A 15,734-nucleotide genomic window follows, 5' to 3' on the forward strand; every position below is an offset into this window, starting at 1 on the left:
GAACACAATCCCTTACTGGAAACCTTTAGAACCAGATGTGTTTCAGATTTGGATTTTTTTTTTCCCAGAAAGATTATATATAGGTTATATCCTGTGTATTATGAACACTCCCCGCAGAGTCTGGAGAGAATTTTGTAGTCATACTCGTTAATATATCTGAGGCAAAATGGGTGATACTCACATCTGTTATAAAGAAACACTACGAACAGCCTCAAGTCTGTTTTTGCCACCAAATGAGGCTGCATATGAAAATAAACTTTCATATTTCATGGCTTTCTGCATTTTGCAATTACAGTTAAAGGAGCTTATGTCTACAATTAAATTTATCAAACTTTTCTCATCTAGTTGATCCTTCTTGTATTTTGTTTAAGAAACCTTTTCTATCTGAAATCATAAAGATATTCTTTAAAAACTTTTTTCTTATTGTAAAGTTTGACCTTTCCTAATATGTTAATTTATCCAGAAATAATTTTTGTGTATGTTATGAGACAGGATTCTAATTTCTTTTTTTTTCTCTATGGATAAATAATCACTGTTATATCAAGACACTACCTCAGTTATATATCTTATTTCCATATTTGAGGAGGTCTCGTTCTGGGCTTGCTATTCTACTGATCAATTTTCACCCTTGCGCAAATACCACACTCTTTTAATTAGCTTAGCTTAATAGATCTGGTAGCTGGTAAGGCAATTCTCTTAATCTTATTCTTATTCATCAGGAGTATCCTGGCTCTTCTTGACCTCTTGATCTTCTATTCAAATATTATCATAAGCTAGTCAGGTTCCTCAAAAATGCCTTTTGGGAGTTTGATTGCATTTGCCCTGAAACTCTCATTTAATTTAGAGAAAATTGACACTTAGTAATATTGACTCTTCCTAACCCTGAATATGAGGATCTCTGCATTTATTTATTTTTTAATGTCTTTCAATAATGTTTTATAATTTTCTCCATACTGGCATTTCACTTACATTGTTACACTTATTCCTGAGTATTTTGTGATTTTTGTTTACATTGAAAGTGGTGTCTTTTTTTAAGTTGCTTTCTCTGTTGCAAGTGTTTAGAAATGCAGATGATTTGTGTATTTGATCTCATTTCCGATCACTTTCCTAATTTTTCTTATGAATTCTAATAAACTATATTTGTTTAGATTTTCTATGTGAATAATTACTTGTAGATAACGGTTTTGTTTCTTTCTTTCCAAAAGTTCTATTTCTTTTTCTTACATCTTATTGGCCAGAAACTCCAGTGCAATGCTGGAAAAAAGAGCAATAATAGGAATCCTTGTCTTGTTACTAATTTTAAAAGGACTATTTCCAAAATTCATCATTAAGAATGTTTGCTGTATGGGTTTGATAAATACTTACATTGCTAGTTTGGAAAGGGTGATAATCATGAAACGATGTTCAATTATACTGAGTGATTTTCTGCCTCAAGTGAGATGATCAAATGGTATTCCTCCTTTAATCTGCAGATGTGGTGAAACATACTAATTGATTTTATAATGTTAAAATACCTTTACATTCTTGGGATAAGCTCAGTTTGATCATAATGTGTTCTTTTTATACACTGCTGGATTTGATTTGACAATGTTGTTTTGTTCATTTTGGCATTAACGTTTATGAGTGAGATTGGTCTGTAATTTTCCTTTCACAGACAGTCCTTATCTGTGTGTTTGGGTAGAAAAGTTATACTTGTATTAGAAAATAAGTTATGGAGGGTTTCCTCTTTGTCTGTTATTCAGAGGAATTTGCTTAAGGTTAGAATTAACTGTTTTCCTTAAAAATGTAATGAATTTATTGATAAAATTGGGCTTGCTATTTTCTTTTTTTTTTCTTTTTAGAGCAAACTAACTTCTTTTGTTAAGATTGGCACCTGCACTAACATCTTTTTGCCAATCTTTGTTTTTTTCTTCTTCTTCTTCTCCCCAAACCTCGCTGGTACATAGTTGTATATTCTAGTGTGAGTGCCTCTGGTCGTGCTATGTGGGACGCCACCTCAGCATGACCTGGTGAGCAGTGCCATGTCTGCGCCCAGGAGCAGAAGCGGCGAAACCCTGGGCCACCGAAGCAGAGCCTGTGAACTTAATCACTCGGCCCGGGGCAGGCCCCCTGGGATTGTTATTTTCAGTGTGGGGAGATTTTAACTACTGATCTGGATTTTCATTTCCTATTGATTCAATTTCGATAAGTTACAGTTTTCTACAAATCTATTCATTCCAACTATGTTTCCAAATTTTTGATAAAAAATTATTACTTTTACTTGTGCCTTATCTCTTTGACTGGATAAATTCTGCCACAGGTTTATCTATATTACTAGTCCTTTGAAATCACTTTTTTCTTCGTTCATCCTCTTCATTATATCTGCTTTCTATTTCATTAATTTCTCTTATTATCTATTTTCTCTAGATTTGTTTTGTTGATTTTTTCCTAAAATCTTAACTTTAGTAATTAATTTTCAGCTTTTCTTTTCTATTATAAGCATTAAAGGCTATCTATATACATTATCTTCAAAATATTCAGAATTCTTTGTTTTATCATATAATAATTTTATTATTATTTTGGTATTTGTTATTTTCCAAATGGATAACTGACTGTAAACGTTATCCTTTAACGTATGATTTCTATCTTAATAGTATTGAGATGAATATGATACAATTCTTTGAAATGCATAAAGTCCTGGCAGATAAGCTTCATATGTAATGGAGAAGAATGTGTATTCTCCAATTGCTAGGAATATGGTTCCATGCATGCCCATTAAATCAAACTTGCTAACACATTGTTCAAATACTCCACATTGTTACATCTTTCCTTCTGCCTGTCCTAAAAATAACCAAAGATAAGGAGAATTTGTAAATTTCCCTTATAGTTCTATCTTGTTTTGTTTTATACATTTTGATGCTATTTAACTAGATCCACGCAAGTTTAGAATTGTTATATTTTTCTGGTAAATTGAACTTCTCACTTTTTCTATAGGGATCTACTTTATCCTTCCTAATTTTGTGTTTTTTATTTTATTTTCTTCAATTTTAATACAGCTGTCATACCTTCCTTGCTTTCTTCCTGTCTTTCTTTTTCTATTTCTACATTCACCAAATTGAGCAATAGTATATTCCCAGGTCCCCAGGAGCCCCTCGGGGTCCCCTACCAATCACTGTCCCCTCTGTGCTCCCGAAAGTAACCACTCACAACTTCTTGTTTTATTTTGTGTAGTGTGTGTTCCTAGTTATCTTTTTTTCCCATCCTTTTATCAACAATCTCTCCGGATTTCTGTGTTTCTCTTAAATTCAGTCTGATAATCTCTATTTTTTAACTGGTAGTAGTTAAATTGTTGTAACTGGGGAAATCTTTACATCACTATTTATTTATAATGTAAATAGCGTGAATTTAGTATAATTACATTTATTGCTCTTTGATTAGATTGTTGTTTATAAGTATTTGTATCTTTTCTTCACACCATGGAAGGAGAATATTTGCCCATTCCATCAATCTTGAGATTGGCGATAGGACTTGCTTTGGCAAATAGGGTGTTAGCGGATGTAATACAGCATAGGACTGAATTATGCTTGTATGTTTCTCTGCTGTAGCCATGAGGACAACATCCCTAGGTTAACCAGCTCGTCCTAGGAGAAGGGTGAGAGACATGTAGAGCAGATCCAAACCATTTTGGCTCAGCCAAGCCTTGAACACCAATCCTCAATCCATCTAAAGACCCATAAGCATGGATGCTTATATGTTAATCCACTGAGTTGTGAAATTATTTGTTACTGTTTTGTGGCAGGAGCTAAATGATACCTTCTTATCGATATGCTTGTTCTGGTTTCCACTAATTTGACACTGTGCTTCTTATATGTTCCACTATATTCTCCTTTTCTTTCATGGAAGTTTCCCTAACTGAGGTCTCTTTTGGTTTATTTATTTGCTTTTTCTCATTGTAATTCCTCCCTCCATTTGTTTGGAGGTTGTATGTTCTATATCTATTTTTTTGATAATACTGTTGAAATTTTGTTATGCATATTAAACCAAGTCTGAAGTCAATATCTTGTCTTTTCTCCTAAAAAAAAAGTAGGACTTTCAGAGTAACTTGATTTCAATAACTCCTTCCCAACATATATGCTATTGTTTTTTAGTGGGTTAGTTATATCTTTTTTAACTCCCAAATTAGGCATTTAGTATTAGTATTTTAAACAAGTTATTTTTGTCTAGATTTTTCCGTCTTTTCTTTTATCATGTTAAGTTTCTCCTCTTTCTCCATTCTCTATTCTTTCCTGCAACTCAGACCTTTCATCTTTTTTTTTCCTAAAATATACCCTTTATAAATGAAGGCTTATGTTTATTAATGGTATATCTTGCCAGTTTTTATTTACTTCGAATATTTTTATTTTACTCATTTTTAAAACCTAGCTCTGGGGCCGACCCTGTGGCCGAGTGGTTAAGTTCACACCCTCCACTTCAGCCGCCCACGGTTTCACCAGTTCGGATCCTGGGCGTGGACATGGCACCACTCATCAGGCCACGCTGAGGCAGCGTCCTGCATGCCACAACTAGAAGGACCCACAACTAAAAATATACAACTATGTACTGGGGGAACTTGGGGGAAAAAAGCAGAAAAAAAAAAAAAGACTGGCAACAGTTGTTAGCTCAGGTGCCAATCTTTAAAAAAAATAAAAATAAAAATAAACAAAAATAATTTTTTTTAAAAAATCTAGCTCTGACAAGTACATAGCTTTTCCCAGCACACTGAGGATATTATTCTACTGTCTTTTGGCATTACTGCTAATCAAAAAGTCTGTTGTTAGTCTAATTGTTACTCCTTTATGCACAATACGCATTCTCTCTGGCTATTATCAAGATCTTTTCTTTGTCACTAATATTCTACAACTTTGCTAAAACATTACACCATATGGATTTAATTTTATTTATCCTGCTTGGAATATAATCAGATTCCCATGATGGTAGATTTCTGTATTTTATCATCTGAAATTTTTTTAGCTATTATATTTTTAACTATTTCCTCAAATTAGATGCATGTTAGCTCTTTTCATTCTAACTTCCATAATAATGAAACTTTCATATTTGTCATCTCCTCCTTTTTCTGTGTTGCTTTTTGGGGAGCTTATTTAGATTTGTATTTTAGTTCAGTCACTCTCTCTTCAGTGGGATTAACTCAGGTTAAAATATTCATTGAGCTTTCAATTTCAACATTTACATCTTTTATATTTAGAGGTTCTATTTGGATGATTTTCAAATATGCCTAGCTATATTCATATATTCTTGCTTCTTGCTCCATTTCTTATTGCATATTCTACCTTTTAAAAATGTTTGGTTACAGATTCCATATCTGCAAATTCTAATATTTGAAGTCCTGGGGGGCACCTATCCATTGTTTGCTGTCCTTCCAACTCTCGCTCATAATGGCTAGTTTCCTTGGACTTTTTACTATGAACTTATTTTGTTAAACTTGTTCTGTGGGAATCCTAAGTTTCAAATACGAGCATACTTGTACCCAGAGAAGACCTGTACTTCTGCTGAGAGTCACAAGTTTCTACTAAGCTAGGATTTTATCCAACTTTGAAGGTCCTGAACTGAGACTCTCCAGTTCATCTCTCCTACCTTGCTGCTCACCCAATACTTATTCTCCACTCACAAAACTGATGTAGGCTTTTGCCTGGACAACCTTAAATTTCACCTCTGAGGTTTGTTCCCTGTTTTATATTTAGCTCACTGCTCTTTTTTTTTTTTATTTTTAGGTTTCATTTTGTTTTGTTGCTTTGCCATGGAGATTTCCTTTACTTCTTAAGAAGAAAAATAATCCACTAAAAATTCTGTTTGTGTAATTATTGCAGGACCCAAATATATTTTAATGGGTAAGACTTCAAATACCTATCGACCCACATTGTCCCCAAATATTTTCACTCCATAATCTTATTAAGGTTTTACAACAGTTTTCTTGAGGATGGTGCTTCATTTTCACCAATATCAGATAAGAAAGTGGAGTCTCAAGTGAGTTATTACTCTAAGGAAATACAATGCCAAGAGTAAACATTTGTCAAGGCTGGTACTGGGAGATAAAATAGAATTTGTGCATTGTACAACTCTGACCCGAAGAATCTTTCAATGTAATGTGACATTCTTATCAAATCAATATTTTGTTCAAATGAAACAAACTTTATTCTAGTTAATAATTAATAATATCCTTTTCATTTTTGTATTCTCATACTTAGAACCTTTAAAAATTGTTTAAAAGTTTTCTAACTTACCATTTAAAAGTTCCTCAAAGATTGCATCAACAGGCGTTAGGATTTAGTGATAGTTTGATTTTAAAAATTATTTTTAATCATAACTTCATGGAGACAGAGCACAAAAAGCTGACTTTTTTTCTGTTGCAAATAATCCAGTGCTCCAGAGTAAATGATTTTGAAGCCAAAGAGGGATTTCAATTTCTATATGGAGCCTTAACGATAACTTCTCTGGGGAATTTTCCAAGTCTGCAAAATAATACTTTAAAATAAATACTTGCAAATCCATAGCACTATTCATGTGAGCCTAAGCATCATTAAGCTTTAGATGACATATTCCATCTTGCAGACAGTGATATAGAAACACAGAAGCACTAAGTGACTTTGGCAATGCCACGGAAGGTCAACCAAAGCTGAGTCACTAGCAATATTTTTCAGAACTACCTAAAAGGAGAATCAGTTCCAGGGTATTCTCAGACTTAAGAGACTCTAAAATATCTTCACATAGTGATTCTCAACAACGCCACCTGGGAACTTTGAAAGGAATGAAAATTCTCAGGCCCTACCTCAGACCTACTAAATCAGAAACTTGGAGTGAAGCCAAATCCTTTTTGTTTTCACAAGCCCTAATACACCCTAAAGTTTGAGATCTACTACTGTAGAAAAAGCATAGACAAAAGACATGATATGCCTCTTACCACCTCCTTGGACCAGTGACAAACTATATTAACTTTCAGAAAGGATGAGAAGCAGAGATCACAGGTTGCAAGGTCCAGAGATGCCACCACTATGATTCTTTATTAAGATTCTTTGCAGGACTGGTCCTCAACCTTGATGTCAAGCTAGACTAGACTGCCATTATTTGTGAGGTAAGTAATTTGTTACCAATAATAAAATAAACAATTAACTTTTTAAAATAGCAATGAGTTTAAGGATATCCTCACAATAATGTCCCAATCAATCATGCATATTCTGATATATTTCCCTAAATTCAAGAGAAGTATGTGGAGTTGCACCTAGAGTGCTACACTTGTCCACATCCTCAGGTTGTCTTATCTATGCTTCAGCTGACAGTGAGAAACCACTAATAAAACATGTGCTGATAATTTTGGAGATTCAAGATTGCTAGAGTACCATACTTCTGGAAAATTCTGTGTGCAACCAGAGAATCATTTTATGTAAAAACAATTATGTATGCTAGGCTAACAACAGTCCTCTAATTTGAAGTAATTTGAGTGATCAGTACAAAGCAAGAAAGGGTATGGGAGGAAACAAGCAAGTCATGACCTGAAAGAAGCCAAGTAACATTCTATTTAGCGTGGGGGACAGAGAGCAGAGATAGAGGAAAAGAAAATCATGTCTTGGACATTTGCCTATAACAGTAGCTCTCAAACTTTAGGGTCTTCTAGAATGACCTGAAGAGTTTATTTTCCTTTCCTCTATCCCAGCTGTATAGACAGTCTAATAAGCTTAGCTGCATTTCAGAAATTGGACAGTGTCTTAACTATCTATAGGTTGGAGCCTAACCTTATAGGCAAGTTTGGTCAAGGAAGAGAGTTGACATTGACAAAGACTCTGGGAGAGTAAGTCAGGGATCAGGAGTGCAGGAGACCACACACGAGCAGAGAATCACCCCGGGGCAATATTACTGAGGGGTGAAGGATGGTTCAAGACTAACTGTGCAAGAAAATTTGGGGTGAACTGGTCAGAGATAAAATACTGAAATAGTAAAATCTAAGATGTCAATGTGAGAAGAAGAAAATTAGTCCAAACCAAGATATGGGAAATAAGATCCTAATGCAGGCATTGTGGAAGAGCAGAGATCAGCAGAGGACCCAACTGAGTACAATTAAGAAGACAGTATTTTTTGTAGAGGAAAGGAGAGAAAACATAGTGACCTCAAGAGAAAGAACTAAATTTTTGCTCTCCTGCATCACATCTTATTCTCTACTTCTCCTCATTGCCAACAATAAAGATGGTTCCTGTAGCCCTCAACTTTTCCCAGATTGTGCATTTGCTATGGACTACACAGCAAAAAGCTAAAGTCAGGCTCCTGACTCCCAAATTTTTCATGGCAAAACACTAACACCCAAATATAACAGAGAGAGATGTGCTTTGAGCCGTGACTGAGCAGTAGGTTTCGGTCTTACCCTCCTACCATAAATAACTACAAAACTTGTCACTCTAATCAGAGATCAGTCAGCGTATAAGGTGAGTCACATGTAGCTTGGGCTTTCTGTCTTGGGGCAACTTCCTGGCCTCAGCACAGAATACCGAAGCTCAACTGGAGAGCAGTGGTCTCACTGGGCTAAGGAGGCAGAAATAGTAGCTCAGGGTTGCTGAGTTGGCTGAAATTTGCAGGACAGGATATCAGAGTGGAGAAAGCTTCACAGAGGGCAAAAACAGCAGAAGTTTACGTGAGGTTTCTGCTTAGGTCGATGGCTGAGGACTGAGATGTCATGCATAGTGAGAAATATCAAGAGGCCAACGAGAAAATGGCTGCAGTAAGACTGAAAGCTGAGCAGAGACATTGGAAGTCAGACAGTTCTAGGAGATGTTGGAGTTCTGGCCCAGTAAGGGTAAATAAATCTCTCTGAGTACCTCAGGCATTCACTTAAGGCCTCAGAAAGGCTATACTCTAAAGAAAGGGTCATATCCTCGGACACTAAGGACAGAACAGAAGTAGATTTACTCTAACAAAGCATTTAAAAAACAAGCATGAGAGTATTAAGATATACCAGTAATTTGACCATCTACCACGAGAAAATTCAACAATCCCTAAAGGAAGACAACATAATCCAGACTCCTTCCTGTGTGAAATCTAGTGTCCAGTATACAGTAAAAATTACCAGACACGTGAAAAAGCAGAAAACCTGACCTGTAATCAAGAAGAAAAGGCAGTCAATAGAAAGAGACCTCAAAATGATCCAGATTGTAGAAATAACAGACAAGGACTTTAAAAGAGCTATTATAAATATGTTTAAGGACTTAAAGGAAAATGAATGTAAGGAGAATGCAGATATAGAACCTCAGGAGAAAAAATTTTAAAAAGAGGAAATTCTGGAGTTGAAATGCACAATACATAAATTAAAAATCTTACTGGGTGTGCTCGATAGCAGACTGAACACGGCAGTAATAAAAGGTCAACAACCTTGAAGATGGATCAATAAAATTACCTAAACTGTAGAACACAAAGGGAGAAAGTTAAAAGAATTAACAGATCATCTGTGACCTCTGGAACTTAACAAGTATCTTGACAGTCTTCATACTTGGTGGTCACAGAAGGAAAGGATAGAGAGAATGATACAGAAAAAAAAATTTGAAGAAATAATACAAAATTTTCCCCAAGTTTGAGAAATACGTCAGCTTCAGGAAGTTCAGCAAATCTCCAAATAGTATAAATACAAAGAAAATCATCCCTGAGCATATCGTGTCAAATTGCTGGATCAAAGACAAAGTGAATGTAACAGAGAGATCAAGAAGGAAAAGAAAGAGTATCTTAGAAAAAGAAAGTGTGAGATTGATTGGGACTGAATGGAAAGTATGCTTGCAAGATTTAGTGCGTACATCAGAATTCCAGGGACTGCCAATAGGCTGAATACACATCTGATATCCCTGCTCGGGAAAAATTTACAATATTGCCAGTGGTGAATTGGTTTACAGGCTGAGTTCCCCCATTATTGCTTCTTGTCTGTATGTACTTGATACAAATGTGTTACACGTTTGAAACTTGGATGTATACATCCTGGGCTGAAGTGCAAACAATGCTCTGTGGCGATATTCCCAAATCACATCACATAAAATTAATAACCCCAATCTCTATCGCTATGCCACGGTGTGGCCAAGAACTCTCTAGGACAGGAATTCAGGAATTCTTTTTTAAAGGATCATCCTTACAGTTTCCCTCTTTGCTGCTGGAGCTATACATCAGATAAGGTCCCTTGAGCTTGAAGGGTGTCCCCAAACAGTACAAGCTTAGGAAGCCAGAGATTCGATGCGATGCTAATGAGGAAGCCTGCTGTAACGCTAGTGACCGACACGTCTTTGCCAGTCTGTAGCAGGGATGATCCTGCTACAGTTACTGACCTTGGCAATAACATGTTCCTGCCAGAATGTAGCAGGTTTTCAAAGTGTTATCTTATTCATTCAAGGGTACCTCACTTCACTGACCTGGGCTCCAATGTTTCCTCCTTGTAATTTGCTTCCACAAACTAAGGTCATCTTAATTTGGCCACCCCTCCACCGTGCAAGTCTGGCTGGCAAAGCACAAATACTGGTGCTTCTGGCAGTACCATACAAAGCCTTATTGTAGCCTGAGGCAAAAAGGAAAAATATGCACCGCTATATACACTTATGAAGATATCATTCCATATTTTGAACCAAGTGGAAAAAAATTAATTGATAAAATTTCTAAATTCATAAAACACGATGACACACAAAGCCCTGCATTGCCCAATCCCTTCACACACCATTGTAAACCCTCAGCTGAGGGCTAATTGGAAGTGAGTGTTCTCTTTGCACAATAATACAAGGCCATAAAGCAAACAAACAACAACAGCCTGTCCTTAGTTTACAATTTTGAAGTTTGTTCATCACAGATTTTCTGCATTTATTTTTCTCGAGCCAAACGCAGTGCACTGGATCAATCCCAAAGGAGCAGAGCACAGTGCATTGGGTACCAGTCCCAGGGGAGGGCTCCAAACACCCCTGCCCACTGCATCTTGGTATCAGAGTTGCCAAGGAAAACACAACACATTCAAGCCCTGGATGGAATAATGCTTTGCTCACATGGAAAAGAGATAGAGTGGGGCCAGCCCTGTGGCCTAGTGGTTAAGTTTGGCACTCTGCTCTTTCACAGCCCGGGTTGGGTTCCCAGGCGTGGACAGACACCACTTGTCAGCAGCCATGCTGTGGGAGCAAGCCACATACAAAATAGAGGAAGATTGGCATAGATGTTAGCTCAGGGCAAATCTTCCCCAGCAAAAAAAAAAGAAAAAGAAAAGAGACAGAGGAAGATCAGCTTCAATAGTGGGCAATGGTCCTCCATGTCTAGCAGCTGATGCAGGGCAACTGGCCTACGTGTACCCTCTCATCCCACAGTGGAAAGACCCTAACATCTCCACCATGGGGTCTGACACACTGAAAGCTGGGGGCATGCCTGAAGGCCATTGACATACATGCTTAAGCAGAGAAAAGGACACTACATTGAGTTTGAAACAGGGAAAGACAGTCCCACACAAGGCGACAACCGCTGCATAGGCTCTGTGGGCTCTTTACTTCTTGGTGAAGAGGTGCTCAAGGTTCAAGGCCAAATGAGAGTCAGAAGACTGCATGTACGAGACTGCCTTTCCCAAAGATTTTGATTGTTTAAAATATTACTTTAAAATATTATTTATTTTGATTATTAAATTTTGGCGTCCACTTAGATTTTGCACTTGGAGAGAGTACGCCACTCACCTCACCCTAATCTACCCCTGGGGATTGTTGTTTTAGAGACCAAGAGCCCACATCCCTGCCGAACAGCCCACTGCAATCCGTGATTCCCATGGTCAATGGACTAATGGCCCCTAAAGATGTCTACACACTAATGCCCAGAACCTATGAGTATGTCACTTTCTGCGGCAAAAAGGACTTTCCAATACGATTAAGATCGAGGACCTCGAGATGGGGAGATTATCCAGGATTATCCATGTGGACCCAATCTAATCAGGAGGCCTTTAAAGCAGAGAGCGCTGTCTAGCTGCAGAGGACCAGAGAGACGGCAGTGCAAGAAGGACTCTATTTGTCTTTGCAGGCTTTGAAGATGGAGGAAGGGGACCATGAGCCAAGGGATGCAGGAGGCCTTGAGAAACTGGAAAAGGCAAATAAATCTCCACAGAATACACCCTATGCCTTGATTTTAGCCCAGTAAGACTCGCTTGGGACTTCTGCCCTACAAAACGGTAAGATAATGCATTTGTGTTGTTTTTAAACCACTCAGTTTGTGGTGGTCTGTTATAGCAGTGATAGAAAAGTAACGCCATCCTTTCTCTTCCTGCTAATTGCACATCTCTGCCACTGGGACTCGGGACCACCTGGGTTCACTCCTCAACAGGACTTCATAACGAAAATCTCCAACCTCTGAAAGAAGAAATTGGTGTCTTGGTACCTTTTAAATCCCAGAAATGTTTCTTTTACTAATTTTCCAAGCCTTTCCTCCAGAAACTTTCAAATTCCTCAAACCACTAACTTCTCTCCAAGGAAAATAACAGTACAAAAATATTCAAGTTCTAGAGATCCTGCTATATAGTGTTTTCTCTGTTTGAGAAATTCTCAGGATTTTTTTTGAAATGGAGTAATATGTCCCCCCCCCAATTACATTCCTTTAAATTAATTACCTACACCATTTTATAAAATATTAATGAACTGTGATGCACTCGAAGGCATACAGTGGGCAAAGAATGAGGGACAGTGAGGACAGGATTCAGGTATGACTCTGCCCAAGTCACATTAATTCCCTAGGATAAGGTTTGTTTTTATGACTGAACCCCCATATGAACACCTTGGTCTTTTCCCTTGAAATTAAAATATAACCCTTCTTACAGACACAGTTCAAACCCTGACACTTCATCTGTCAGGCAAGATCAACTTAGAGACTGTCTTAGAAATTCACCTGAAGTGGTCAGGCTTCCGCAGACTCCATACAGAATGGAGAAGAAAGAGGAGACAGGGACTTGAGCAGCTGACACAGCAGAAGCTGGGGTGGGGGCAGGAGGCAGGCAGTATCGTTAACCCCTTATAATATCACGTATCTGGTTCAGCCATTCGCAAGGCCTAAAATGTCTAGATAAAAACTGGGCTCAATAAATGTCTGGCTGCTCATATAAACCATATTTTAACTTAAGGGAAAAGAAATCTTTTAAAAACCCAAAAGTCATAAATTGCAATCTCTAATATTAAGCTCATTTGTGAATATTTCGATTCACTCAATTATTAAGCTTTAAAATATGAAATGCATCCACAAAATCAATTTCCCATCTACATTCCTAGGTAGGAAATGGAAAAAACAGAAATAGTTTTAACTGGAGGTCATTTGTTTTAAAAAGGTTTAATAAATTTGGCCCAAAAAAATGGTATCTGCAAACTGTAAGGAACTGTTTTACATAATAACAGAAAATTGTAGAATCTTTGCCTGATGCAAGAGATTAGCAGATTGGTCCAAATTTGCCATCTGCACTTCCTTGTTTTAGAAGTAATTCTCAAAAGTCTACTTTCACATCCATATGCAAATAAATGTTGTGTCATCAACAGCTTTTTTGTGATTTAAAGTATTCTTTCTTTATCTTAAGAACAGGGACTGAAGATTTACCAAAATCCTGAAAATTTACTAACTGAGTTCGTCTCTACCACTCAAAAGACAAACTTTTCATTTCTATTCAATACCTAGAAGCCAAAATAACACCACTTACGGAAAACCCAGAAGTGTTTTGTCCAAAAAACAAACAAAAAGAACGGGCTGTCAGGTTAAAAGCAAATTAATTGGTTGTCCTTTCTGTGGAGTTTGATTCTTGCATTGCTAGCAAAGGGAGGACCCAGACGGGGATCCCTCTGGAGTTGCTAGAGAACAGTTTCCTCCCGCTGCCGGCTACACGGAACTCGTGATTCCCCAGGCATTTCAGCGCAGCCGAGAAAAACCTCTGTCCGCCACAAACCAGTGAGCCCTCATTCCCAACTCACTAGAAACGTGTAGCTTGTCTTTACTGGGAGAAAACAAGGATGGTCCAGGTAGAATTGACCATCACAAAAGAAATGCTGTAAATCTTCATGTTCTTATTTAAATTATCTAACAATCGAGCTCCCTTTCCCACATACTTAACAGAAAAACTATATTGATAAGATATAAGATGAAAATTTTAAAAACTTGGCAAAACCTTACAAAAGACAGTCTCACAAAACACATGCATACTCCTGTTAACAGACGTTTTCCACACTTGGTGTAATAACATTCCCCAAATTTATTTGAAAAAATTATGGAGCAAAAAAGCATTAGGTTTTTTTCTCATGATGAATCAATAAATCAATATAACCTTTCAGTTATACTTTATGTGCGTATGTTGCATAATAAATGTTCGTGTATATTTTATTGATTTTTTTCTTTTTTTAATTTCATTTTATTTCTGATTAATACTTTCTACTAATAAGACATCTGGATCTGGAGTTCCATTAATTGGGCAATGGCTATGCACTGAAACACATTTGAGGCAAATTTCCCTAAATTTAAAATCATAGCAAAGTGTAACTCTGGAAGAAAATGAATTTTTTGACTTAGGAACACTTTCCCAGAGCTTAAAAAAGAGAGCGGCTTTTTTTCTTCTATAGAAAAGTGTTCTAAAATGCCTTCAGAACTTTTGGAAACTTGTCTTTCCCATCATCCATCTTGTATATGGAGACTCCACTAACCCTTTCTTTTGTTTAACAGAGACTCCTGTTCAGAAGAATTTAGTACTAAGAGTACTAAAAGTACAAAGTCACCAACTTTGAACACTTTACGCTTTAGAGATACAGACACGATAATATATCCACATACATACATTCCTTTCTTCTGAAATGTATTGGTTGTATATTTATACAACCGGTTATCTCTCTATGGTGTTAAGTAACATCAAGCAAAAATTGCACTGGACAAAGGTAAACAGGCAAGGAAGACTTTATTCAAGCTATTGCAATGGTGGGGAGAGACTGAACTCAATTTTGTAGAAAGAAAAGACAGGAGGGTTTTGAAGAGCTAGGTTGCGCTAGTGGAAAAATACTAGAGGACGTTAGCAGAAGGTTGATCCCTGTGATGTGGGGAACACACTGAGTTACTCCTGAGTTTGCAAATGTTTTTCTCTGTGATTAGGCCATCTGGGTCTGCTAGCTGGTGCCCATAAAAGTTAGGCTCCCACCTTCCCACAGAGACTGGGAGACAGGGGTGCAATCTTCTTTGATGTTTACATTTCAAAGACATGGTTCTCTGGTTCTTAAGAAAGACATTTCCTGAGTATAAAACTGGCAAGAGGCTGGGAGATTTACATCATTGCAAAGGGGCAGAGAACGAAGTTATAATTACAAGTTTTCTAAGGTAAATGCTCTAAGAAAAGAGAGGTCAGGGGCCTAGAGTCAGGAAGACTCTAAAGCTTAGTCAAGCCGAGGGGAACTATAAGACCATCTTGGTCGGTAACAAGAGAAGGGAAAATATAACACTGAAAAAATTACTTTTGAACAGTATTTTCAAGGAAGAAAGGCACATAGCTGCATCAAAAGGAAGGAGCAGAGGTCCGAGGCTGAGGTGGGCTCTGCCAAGAGCAAGCTGACAAGTTTCACCCAAGGACTGGTAAACAGAGCCTGAGGCCAGAGCGGAAAGCCTGAGCTGGGGTGAGGAAGGCCGTTAGATAGAGGAAACCAGAGAGTGAAGAGCCTTGACACCTATGATTAAGAGTGTTAATTTGGCTTGAGAGGTAATTGGGCATTGGCACAGGG

Source organism: Equus przewalskii, chromosome 4 (genome assembly GCF_037783145.1).
Source record: "Equus przewalskii isolate Varuska chromosome 4, EquPr2, whole genome shotgun sequence".
Lineage (NCBI taxonomy): Eukaryota > Metazoa > Chordata > Mammalia > Perissodactyla > Equidae > Equus > Equus przewalskii.